The sequence below is a fragment of the Marmota marmota genome, unplaced genomic scaffold (genome assembly GCF_001458135.2).
Source record: "Marmota marmota marmota unplaced genomic scaffold, marMar, whole genome shotgun sequence".
NCBI classification, from domain to species: Eukaryota; Metazoa; Chordata; class Mammalia; order Rodentia; family Sciuridae; genus Marmota; species Marmota marmota.
The window spans coordinates 11025418-11038282 of NW_026000205.1; the positions used below are offsets into that span (position 1 = coordinate 11025418).

Consider the following 12865-nt stretch of genomic DNA (forward strand, 5'->3'; position numbering starts at 1 on the left):
GCGCGTGCCCGCGCTTAAAGGCGCAGGCCTCGCGCGCGCCCGCGCTTAAAGGCGTAGGCAGCCCCCCCTTTCTCAAAGGCACGCCCCTGGCCCCACCTCCTATGGAGTCGCCCTAGCACTGCTGGGAGCGAGAATCCCTGGATACAAGGAGACTGAGACCGGCACAGAGACTAAGGCAGAGAGAGAGACAAAAAGATGGGCAAGCTTGGATTGAGGGACGGAGAGGAACAGAATGAGAGATACAGACAGAAATACACACGTGTGTTCAAAGAGAGATGGAAATGTAGAGACAGAGACAAGAGGCAAGGACAAGTCAGAGACAAGAGATGTGTATGCACACACACGCGCACACACACACGCTTTAATATACAGCACTTGGGGGCAACTAGACCATGAGGATGGATACATGTAGATGTGTGTTTGGAATTCATTCATAGCTTTGAAGTAACTCTCCATCCTAGACACCCCTTACCCCCGCCAACACACACCTGTCTCCTGCCCCTCTACCTCAGCACCATCTCCTTGGAATGTCCTTTCTACAGGTGAAGTTTCCGTACCTGGGTTCTGCCCAGCAATAGGCCTGGCCTTTCAAGCCAGAAGACCTCCTTCCCAAGTCTCCTTTCCCTGGCTGAAAGGACAAAACTTGGATCTATGTTTCTTTACCTTGTAGGATTAGGGGTAGACCTCAAGATGCACTGAGAAAATGTCCTAGAGAGGAGAGAGAAGATAGGAAATGGTTCACAGGCAGGGGGTTAGTGAGGCTGGCTCAGAGAAGTATGTCCACTGTTTTCCCCTCCTGCCTCTCAGGGCCACTACCCACAGAAGATTCTACCAGGAGTGATGAAGGGATGGGGGGAGTGTCCCACACTGTCATGGCAGATGGTATCTTAGGCAGAGGGGTATGGGTAATGGTCTGCAAAGCTGGCGACTTTGTTATAGCAATGTGAGGGAACTGATCTTGCAGGAGCCCTGGTCCAAAGAGGACAATTTTGCCCTGGGTGGTTTGGGGACATGGCCCTACACTGGGGAATCTGAGTGGTCCTGGGAAGTATCCTACATATACCATCTGAGGAGAAGAGTAAAGTGACCTTGCAGGTGGGGTGTGGATGCACATCACCCTGGCATCCCTAGTCTGTTGAAGGTTTCAGAATAGACTTTTGGCTCCTTGCACTTATGTGTATTGAAAAATTGCAGCTAAAATTAACTTGGCCCTGGGACCCGCCTTTCCAGATCATTAGCAAAGTTCATCAGTGCCCCTGGCCCAGCACAGCAGATACTGGTCACTTAGAAACTCAGAAAAAGACTACAGAAGCTTCAGAGATGCTACAAAGTTAGAGGAGCTGGGGAAAAGAGAAGGACAGAGATGGAGGACTGAAAGCAGGACTAGAGAATTCAGTGGAACTGGCTAATTTGGGGGGTGATCCCAGGAAACACAGGCAAGAGAAGAATTGGGTAGGGGAGAAAGAAAGCTAGTGGAAGGTGTACTGATGAGGAGCATGTTATCTCCCTGGGCAACTGGGGTTAGAGAACTTTAAGGTACCTTATAGAACACATCAGAATTGTCCTTCAAGTCCCCCAGCAAAGTTCAAAGAAGCTGGGGCATTTATCTATGATCTCTGGCCCACCTTGGGTGATGATTGTCCCTGTGGGTGTGTGTGCTGGGGGTTGGGTGAGGGAAGAAATGGTAATTATGAGCCATGGAAGATCTAGGAGGTGGAAAAGTAGAAAGAGTGCCTTGACCAGTGAGTGGTCCTTGAAATTTAGATCATCAGGATCACCTGGAGGGCTTGTTCACCATGGACCTCCAGGACCCAAGCTCAGAGTTGATTTGGAGTCTGACTCAATAGGTTTGAGGTGGGACCTAGACAACAATTGCATTCTCAACAAGTTCCCAGGTGATTTGGGGACCACACTTTGAGAGTCACTGGACTAAACTGAGAACATCTGCAATGTGCAGGGAACTGTCCACCATAGCTATGCTAAAACCTGGTGAGTTGAGGGGATGATGTAGCAGCCCAGGTATGTTCCAGAAACAGAGATTCAGAGGCGCAGACGCTATCATTAGTTTGGCATCTGTTATAGATTTCTGCACATGGTCATGTTAGTTGACACTGCAGTAAAAGTGGTGACCAAGAGAGCTCAGGTCCTGTCTTCAGTGAACTCATATCCAGAAGGGAGAGAGTCACATTTCCAGACAGCCCAGAGCCATCAGAGCTGGGATGGGAAAAGCTCAGGGCAAAATAACAAGGTCAGGGTGACAAAGCACAGGCCAGAGTAGCCCAGGCTCTTATGGGGAAAGCAGAGGGCATGGGGCTCCAGAAGCAAAATCCAGGCTCTTCTCCCCATTCTGAGCCTTGGAGGCTCCCTGGAGTAGGGGACCATCATGCTGAGATGTGAAGGAGAAGTACACATGAGGCAGGGGGGCAGAGGGGCTCCTTATGCTGTGTCCATGCAGCTCGCCTGTGCCTTCCTGCCATGGCACGTACAGCTTGGGGTCCCTGAGTGCCTGGATAGTGGGTCTGCATATGCTGTAACCCCTCATTAGCTCCTGGAAAGGGATTCTGGTGGGATGAATGTTTGGGGGACTCTGCTTAATTGCTGCATTTGCTTAATTGCAACATCTGGAGAAGAGGACAGAAGCAGCGGAAACAGCCGCAGAAGAAAGGATGAGGTTAAACTGCCTGTGAGCTGAGGAGGCCTTGGGGGGAAGGAGACAGCTCCTATCCGCACACAGCCCAATGCACACATTCCCCAAAAGACACAGAAAGCAGGGGACACACCCGTACTCACACATGCACATCATGTACTGAAGCTTGCTGGAACATAGTCATGCAGACACATGGGCTCATGTTCAGACAGAGGGACACGCACATACACAATCTTACACCAGGCATGTATGTAGAAGCAGTCTGCACACATATTCTCTCTGGCACCCCTCCCCTAAGAAACACAGAGGTTCATGTTTACACAGGAAGGGGTACACACACACACACAGGCATATGCATGTGCACCCAAATCAATGAAATCAGTTAATCCGCCCAAAAGGGTCACTTTATAAAGGGACATAGTCCCCTTCCAAGTCAGGGGGCTGTCAGAGCAAGGAGGGAGGATGTGGTTTTTTCCTATCTCTCACCTAGCACCCACCAGCTCAAGTTTGTGGGGTTCACTGGAATATTAGCACATGGATCTGGACTGAGGACTAGGAACTCACTTTGAAGATCAGACTCAAAGGTATCTCCACAGGGTGGGATCAAAAGAGGGTGGCACAAAGATTTGTATCCCCATTTCTACCACCACACTAACCACTTTAAGGGGTTCCAGGAAGCACTAACTTCTGCAGGGAATGAAGAAGCCCCCATATATGAGGTTCTGCTTAATAATGCTGGAAGACCTAGTTGCAACTGTCAGGGTCTGCCTTAATGACTTCAGCTACCAACATGGAAGACGACTTCCATAAGCACATGGGAAAAAGTTTACATTTGTGCAAAGAATGGGGGGGAAATACCGCTAACTTTTAACTAACAAGCATAGAGATTCTGAGTCATTGAACAGATATTCTATATGAAAGCCTGAATGCCACAGCTGGGGATTAGAAGCTCATTTCACAGACTACTACTGCTCAAGATTTACAGACATCAGGAGCCTAGAGGGGAAGGGTCAGTGTATTAGTTAATGTAATGCCAGCTGCTATAACAAATAACCCCCTTGGATTTCCCTGACTTCATACAATATTTTATTTCTCATTCACAGGTGTCCTAGTTGATTGGCAGCTGTCCTCCATCTGGTGATTCACATACCAGACTCATTAATCTTGAGACATCATTATTTCCTAAGGCTCAGAGTTATCGAGTTATCAGTTTCTACCTGGCGAAAGGGAGGAGACAGGATGGAGGTGGTTTTCCAACTTCTTAAAAGACTTGTCCAGTGCTCACTTTTGCAGCACATATACTAAAATTGGAATGACACAGAGAAGATTAGCATGGCCCTTGCACAAGGATAACATGCAAACTTATGAAGCGTTCCATATTAAAAAAAAAAAAAGACTTGTCCAATAGTGACCTTCAGACATCCTTTATGTTCATATTTTATTAAAGAGAACTAGTCAAACAGTCATCCAGGATACAAAAGGGGCTAAGAATATATTCCCAGGTCAGGCAGTTCCCATCCAGCCACAAAGGGAGTATGGATTATTATGGCACCAGTATTAGCTACCAACACATCCAGAAACTTAGGAACAGGCAGCAGGAAGAAGCTATTGGGTTACCTTCCACCCACTACACCAAATCCTGCTCCAGGAAGAAGTTCCCAATCTCCCCCTGACTACCACTCATCTACCATCCCCTGCTTTTTGAGTGAGTGAACACAAATTTGATTACTTTGAGGGCAAAGTGAACCTGGCTTAATCTGATAAGTCTAATGAGGTCAGTGTAGGATGATGATGAGTGACTAGTGCTCTTTTTGAGCCCTCTCTGTGAGTCTCATGCTGGGAACATGCCCATAAATCAGACACAGTCTTTGCTTTGAATTTGATTCTTCTCATAAGCAGCAAAGAGAACAGATAATTTCTGAACTTGTGTTTGTCACTGTGATATTCCATTAAGAACAAGGAGAGGGACAAGAACACTACCTGCTGGTGTTGATGGTGGTGGTTGTGGATTTCAGGAAAGGGATGGGGCAACTTGTCCAGTGCTCACTTTTGCAGCACATATACTAAAATTGGAATGACACAAAGAAGGAGGTCGCCTGGACCAAAAGGGAATAGGCCTTTCTTGGCGAGAACAAAACCTGTGTGTGTCACTGTGCAAATCAGAAATCTAATGACTCCCAATCTGACACAAACCACTACTGATTCAAGAACTAATCAGAAATCTGATCCCTGTGAACAGAAACCTGTGATGATTCATATGCTAATTATTAATCTGTTTTGATTGTAAACTTTGTCCCAGAGCAGGTCTAAATCATTAATTTGGGGCTGGGATTGTGGCTCAGAGGTAGAGCGCTGGCCTAGCATGTGTGAGGCATCGGGTTTGATCCTCAGCACCACATAAAAATAAAGATATTGTGTCCACCTATAACTAAAAAAATAAATATTAAAAAATGTCATTAATTTGTGGAAGACTAGCATGGATAATCACCAACTCTAAGAAGTTCACACGATTAATAGCCATTTTCAGTGGATTCATATGCCAATTACAACCTCAAGATAACAGAATATGATATTCATATTAAAAAAGAACAGACGGAAGCTCAGATTGTCAGGGTTCAAATCCCAGCTCTGCCACTGAACCCTGACAACTCTGGCTGACATTCCCTTCTCTGGGCCTCCACTTCATTCCTGTAAAGAGGTTTGATAATACCTCAAATGGCGGTTGAGAGGATTAAATAAGCTAATACATGTAAAACACTGGAAGCTGTACTTGGCACAGGAAAAGAGCTTACTCGTCAAGCACTTGCTGTAATAACCACAGTATGCAGCCAACAGTTACTGTCCTGATTTCATTTAATCCTCATAGCAGGCCCTCCTCCAGTTTCATGCTACCACCCTTTCCTGGCATAGGTCTGGGAGCCTCAGTCTCTGGAAAGAGATTCCCAAAGCGACACTCAGCGTTCGCAGCATCGGCTGGCTCCCTCTGCGCACGATTCCTAGACTCCGGGCCAACCGCTCAACGGCCACGTGAGGGCAGCAACACACCGCTCAGTCGCTACGCGCGCGGTGCATTGTGGGGTGCGTAGTCTAGCAGGCAGGTTAAGCGGTGGATACAGCTTGGGAGCGAACTTCACTTCCCAGAATGCCACGCGGCACCCTCTGCCTCACCTTGCTCTGGTCTGGAGGTGGAGGCCTCGCCCCACTAGTGCGGGCTTCCAGAGCGGCGCGGGGGTTTATGGGTTGTGGGGACAGGGCTCCACGCCCCGGGTGCTGCGCAGGTGCGGAAGGTCTGCGGGTCCCACGGGACTTTAGGGGGTAGATAGTAACGGAACGTGTGGTGTAGGGGCTGTGGCTGTCCATACTGCAGGCAGAGCTGTCAGGAGAGGCTGTGACGGGCCCTTATTCCAGCAAAAGAGAGTTCAACACCCTCCACGACTGGATATACCCCGGAGCTCGCTCAGCCTCTTTATGGCTTCCCTGCATCCAAACCGTCCTGTCAGCTCTTGAGCATGTTGATGGCTCTTGATAGAAAAAAATTCCCCTTATTTTATTTTTCTTCACAGCCACCTCCTCCCGCCTTTAAAATTTATTGTGGTAATGTTCATCCTTACACAAAAATAGAGTTATATAACGATCCTCCAAGTACCCATCTCCCAGCTTCAATTATTGTCAACATATGGCCAATCTTGTTTTATTTATTCCACCTCCCCCTGAATTAGTTTAAAGCAAATCCCAGACATCCTATGATTTCATCCATAAATAGTATCTCTAAAATACCAGGTTCTTTAAAAACATAACTATAACATCTTTATCACACCTAAAAATTAAGACTAATTCTTTAATAGTATCTAACATCCAACCTGTCTCCAAAATTCCCTGATTGTCTTATAACTTTCTTTTAACTCTTTTTTTTAAAAGAAAACATTTTTAATTAATTAATTTATTTATTTATTATGTGGTGCTGAGGATTGAACCCAGTGCTTCACACATGCTAGGCAAGTGCTCTACCACTGAGCTACAACCCCAGCCCTTCTTTTAACTCTTGACTTGCTCAAATTAGAATCCAAACAAGGTCGGCACATTGTATTTGCTGGGTACTTCTTTAACTTTTATTCTATAACTGTTCACCCTCCTCATTCATCTTACAGTTGGCTTTGACTGGTTGCACCTTTTTGTGTCTGTTAATATGTTTTACTGTCCCCTGTTATGTCTTGCAAACTGGTAGATCTAGAGGCTGGGTCAGATTCAGGTTCAATTTTGGGGTAAGAATACTTCATGGATGATGTTGAATTCTTCCATCAGGAAGGACATAATGTCTGATTGTCTTTTTGTGTGATGTTAATATCTAGGGTTGGTTTTGAGTCTTGTCAGCCTGACCCATCTGTTGCAAAACCACAGCCAAACTTCAGGAAGGAAGTGTCTACATACTCTATCCTTCTCTCTCTGCTTCACAAAAATGAAACCTTTTATTGTGAAAGCTCATTCTTGTTGCTAAATTCAGAGGCAAGTTTCCATCCTCCACTTACTAGCTCTGCAACAATAGCTGACATTCCTGGCCTGCCCAGTGCTGTCCAATATGGTAGCCAGCAGCCACACAGATGGCTTTTGAAGACTTGACTAGTCCTGAAATGTGCTACAAGTATAAAACACAACTGAAATTTCAAAGGTTTAATACAAAATATAGAATGTAAAATGTCTTATCAATAATTTTGTAAAATATTGATAACATGTTGAAATGATAATATTTGGGATAAATTAATAAATATTAGTGATTTATTATTAATTAAATACAAGTATAATATATATTTTTTAATATTTATTTTTTGGTGTAGATGGACACAACACAGTGCCTTTATTTTTATGTGGTGCTGAGGAGCGAACCTGGGTCCCGCCCGTGCTAGGGGAGCGCTCTATCGCTGGGCCACAATCCCAGCCCCAAGTATAATATTTTATTAAAATTACTTTCACCTATTTCTTTTTGAATTTCTTTTGCACGGGGATAGGGATTGAACCCAGGACCTTGGGCATGCTAGACAAGCACTCTATCACTCAGACTTCTTTTGACTTTTTCAATGTAGTTACTAACAACTCCTCCAAACCATTCTTGTGTTAAAGCTCCTTCCTGGTTTCTGTGATGCAGTACCCTCCCAAACCCACCCATTTGTCACCAATTCATTGTGAACTGCTGATCCAAGCACCATTGGGTCCCACCTGGACCACTACACTAGCTTAGAACGTGGTTTCCTTGCCTCTAATCTTGTCTCCTATTGAGAGTCCTCACACCACAGCTAGAAAGATTGTTCAAAAACATAAATCAGATTCCCTCTGTGTAAAGACTTCCAATGGCTTCTTATTGTACTTAGAGTAAAATCCAAACTCCTCCTGAAGTCCCCCGGCCCTCCATCATGTGGCCACCGAAGCCTCCACATCCTCATATTATCCTGCAAGTTCCTTGTTGGTCCTTTCACCCTAACCATACCTTTTTTTTTTTTTTTTTTTGTTTGTTTGTTTGTTTTTTTAAAAACCCTCTTCTTCCATTAAACTGGATTTCCAGAGGGAGTGTGGCTACACATATGAGTTCAATCCACATGTTGAGCCGCAGCCACTGTAGACCTATGTGGAGAACCCTGGGACCATGAAAGCCAGGAATGTGTTAGGAGAGGCTGACCTGCAGGTGGTTGCTTAGAGGTGTGAGTGAGGGAGGTGACTACAGCTAGGAGGCCAGCCAGGAAGTGTCTGCAGAATTTTGATGAGAGCCAATAAGTGAAACGTGTATGAATTTGGTTAGGTGTACATTGTTTCTGCAAGAAAACACATGCCTCTGATTTGGAAAGGNGTGCACCATCTTGCCCAGCCATCACGGTAATCTTCTCTCTGTTCCTCACACACTCCCAGTTCTTTTCTGCCTCAGAGGCTTTGTGACGGCCATTCTCTTTTCTGGGAACATTGTTCTCCCAGAACTTTGCAGGGATTTTGGGGTCTCAACTCACATGGCCCAATCTCAAAGCTGCCATTGTGCCACCAACTAAATCTTGACTCCTCTGCACGTGTGTTGTTCACACATCACCTTTGATTCTCTGCATGGCAGATACCACATGCCCTTCTTCCTCTCCCTCTTCATTTGTTTGTCTCCCCCACTGTAATTCATGCATATAAGGGAAGGTACTTGTCTTACTCATCTCTGGTCTCCAACTCTCCCACGGGGTCTGGACATAGTAGATGCTCCATAAAGGTCTGCTCATTGACCCAGTGAGTGAACTAATTCCTCTGCTCCTCCTCAGTCTCTTTTGAGCCACTATCTACTTTGAAGTCAGAGGACCATTGAAATCCATAGTATTTGACTCTTGGTACATTTCCCACAATGATCCTTACTTCTGACTTTTGCCACACGGGGATATCTGACAATGGGTCTATCTTCCTACTTGGGCTCAGTGGGCTGGAGGCTCTAAACCTGGAGAAGATGCAGAACCACTCCCATATGAGAAGAGAGGGACATTAACACATGGAGGTGGTCATGCAGGGGATGGAGGAGCTGAGGGACCTCTAGGGGAAGGAGAGATCCCTGATACCACCCTTAATTCTTTTCTTTTTTTGAGAAAAAGGAAAAAGAAGGTTTATTGCTTTGCTAGCAAAGGAGAAACCCAGGGGGCTCTGTTCCAAAGGCTGTGATTCTCCCCATCAGCAGGAACAGGGAACTTTAGAAGAGGTGATTCAAAGGCTACATGCCACAGTTCTCTGTGGGGTTGTAATTCACTCGTTAATTTGGGAGAGTCATTTCTGAGATCTTCTGTTACCATCCCCCAAAGTCTGGATGACTTCCTTCCTTCCTATGGGGGATGTGTACTTAAGGACAGATCAATCTGCCTAAGCTGGAGAAGAAAAGTAATCCTATTTCCCCTGAGATTACCACCCTTAATTCTTATAGGGGCTGTTTAGCTGGATCAAGGAAACAAATTTATACAGGGGCTGATGAATAAGACAAAAGTTTACAAATTTAGTTACATTCGCGTGTACCTGGAGATCTTCAAGACTGTGAAATCCACAGAAATCAACCCATGCAAGATGCTCTTGTATTTTTTTAGACGAAGATCAATAAATCTTGAGAGCCATGACAGGACAAGGGAGGGCAGCTAAAAGATGGGAAACTGTGCGATGCAAATATATGGGAAGAATTTAGTGGAGCCGGGTTTGCAGATCCCTAGTGCCTGGTTCTGAGCTGATAAAAGTCATCTTCAGCAAAGGAGGATTTATGTCATGCCTTTAGGCAGACACAGAAAGGATGGAAAGTCCCTCTGCTTTCTAACCTTCTTCAGCTCAACAATCCTTTGTATTTAAGGGAGAAATATGATGATTTTCTTTGGGCTAAATGGGAATCAGTGAAGCAAGAAGAAGTGAGTAATAGCAGCAAGTTGCTGTCACTGAAGGCTGGAGGGACCAAGAGAGGAGGTGGTATTACCAGAGGTCAGAGAGGAAATCGCCGAATAGAAGCTGGGGACCCAAGGAGATGGTCTGGCTGGTAGGAGCTGGAACTGTGGAGGAGGCACACCGCAGGGAGAAGGGGGGAGAGTGACCCAGCCCCTGGCTTCCACCCTTGTCCCCTCCTGGGCTTCCCAGTGGTTGAAGGTGAATCCAGATGAAGGGGAGGCTGAAACCTGCAGCCAGAGAAGCTGGCGGAAAGGGAAGGGTGGACACAGCCCAGAGCAGCAGTGAATGGGTTCCTCAGTGTGACAGGGATCCCACCACGTCTATTGTCCTGTACCAGGCCCTGATTTGGGTACCCTGTTTGGTCACTTGGGGTTGGGATTGAGTTTCAATGATCTATGGCTGCATAGTAACATCCCTGAATAAAGCAGTTTTAAAACAACCATTTTATTCTTCTTCCAATTTTACGGGTCAGGAATTCAGGAAGGTTTCAGCAGGCTGTCCTTACCCTGGTGTCCCTCTGGGGCTGCAGTCATTTGAAAGCTCAGCTGGGCTGATGTCCAAAGTGGCTCATTCACATGGCTGGCAATGTTGCTGACTGTCAGTCGAGAGCTCAGCTGGGCTGTTGACCAGAACAACCACACATGGCCACTCCAGCCCTGAGAGCCTGTATGGCAGCCGGCTTCTTCCAGAGGAACGTCCCTTGGAGCCAGGAATTCAAAGCATGGCCCTTTCTGACACATCCTCAAAAGTCACAGAGCATCACTTCTGTTTCTGTCTGTTGATTGAAATAGTCACAAGCTCACCCAAGATGAGGCTACCTAAATCCCACCTCTACATACATTTCTTCTCTCCCAACTCCATTCTCTTTAGATGACCTTCTCTATTCTGGTGGCCTTGATGACCATCTACATGACTATAATTCTCCATCTATACCCGTTCCTGATGTATAGATTGATTGTAAACTGGACATTTCCCACATCCCCAAAGTTGCTTAGGAACCTCCATATTATGATATTCACACCTGGACTCATAATTCTGATACACAGATGCTGCTGGGATTCACTATCCCCCAAGATGAAAGCCACATTTATTTATGCACCTTTCAGTGGCTCCATTATCCCCCATTCCATGGGCCCTGCTTGGACTCCAGCCTCATCTCCCCAACTTGAATTTCAGCAATTCACCCAGACTGAATCAGTGATTTCTCACTGATGAATCTTGACATGCTCTTCTGTTTGAATGAGTAAGTTCTATTCATTCTTAAAACTCAGTGGCCATGATTTGAATATTGTTTATCCCCTCCAAAACTCATATCAAAACTTGATGGCCGTTGTGGCCGTATTGGGAGGCAAGGTTGTTCTTTAAGAGGTGATAAGACTGTTAAGAGGCTGCACACTTGTAATCCCAGGGACTCAGGAGGCTGAGGCAGGAGGATCACAAGTTCAAAACCACCCTTAGCAACTTAGCGAGGTCCTAAGCAACTCAGTAAGATCCTGTCTCATAAATAAAAATATTAAAAAGGGCTAGGGATGTGGCTCAGTGGTTAAGTGCCCTGGGTTCAATTCTTAGTATACAAAAAGGAGGGGAAAAAAGGGACTGTTAAGAGAGATTAGTGACTTTCTCTATAAATGGGCCACAGAACAGGTCGTGAGTGCCTCTTGTGGTTTGCCTTTTGCACGTGTGCCCACTTGCCCTTCAGTTTTCCTGCAGTGGAGGCCCTCACCAGATACCAGCGTACAATCTAGGATTTCCCAGCCTTCAGAACCATGAGCCACAATAACTGATTTCCTTTAAAAGTTACCCAGTCTCAGGTATTCTATTGTAGCAATGGAAAACAGACTGGTGCTTTTGCTTTTGTGTACTCAGGAGCCCTGAGCTCCCTGCTGAGGAGACCACATGGAAAGGCCACCTAAAGTCCACATGGAGAGACCACTTGGAGAAGAACTGAGGAAGCTGAAAAGAGCAAGTATTGATGTCCCTAACATCTGACTCCAGCTTAGGTCTCCCATAGATATTTAAGGTGCTCTTCCTGATGCAACAGACATGGAAGAGAAGAAGTTCTCTTGGCTATTCTAGTTTTAGCCAACATCATGTGGAGCAGAGACAGGCCATTTTTATCCAAATCCTTGAAACACTGGACAGTGTTAACAACAACAACAACAATATGGGTGCTGTTTTAAGCCACTAGTTTGGGGGTATTTTGTTATGTGGCAATAGCTACCTGATACAGGGTGAGTGAACTGTTTCCTGCTTATTCATGGGCCTCACAGAGGAAGGAGAAGAACGTTGTTCCTAACATAAATAGGCTCCCTGCCCAGATTAGGGCTGATATATTATATTCATTCATTTATTCACTTACTCATTCATTCTTTTAAAAAATATTTTTAGTTGTTGATGGACCTTTATTTTATTCATTTATTTATATGCAGTGCTGAGAATCGAACCCAGTGCCTCACACATGCAAGGCAAGTGCTCTACCACTGAGCCACAACCCCAGCCCTTCATTCATTCTTTTACTGAATATTTATTGACCAGGCACCAGATTCTAGGTTCTGCAGATACACTGGTAACAAGATAGTAAAATCAAGGAGGTCAGTCAGGCACAGCAGCACACATCTGTAGTCCCAGCTGTTTGGGATGATGAGGCAGGAGGATCATTTGAGCCCAAGAGTTAGAGGGACAGCCTGGGCAACTGAGCAAGACCCTGTCTGAAAACAAAAATAAAAAATAAAAAGGTCTGGGGATGTGGTAAAGCACCTCTGGGTTCAATTCCTGGTGCAAAAAAAAAAAAAA

At 45.5% G+C, this 12865-nt stretch overlaps 1 non-coding gene across 1 annotated transcript; it reads left to right on the forward strand.

The window, feature by feature from the left end:
• The first annotated feature begins 3924 nt into the window (after positions 1-3924).
• Positions 3925-4031, forward strand: LOC125612690. Its single transcript, XR_007343169.1, has one exon. It is a non-coding gene; the product is annotated as a U6 spliceosomal RNA (small nuclear RNA).
• Positions 4032-12865: the final 8834 nt, after the last annotated feature.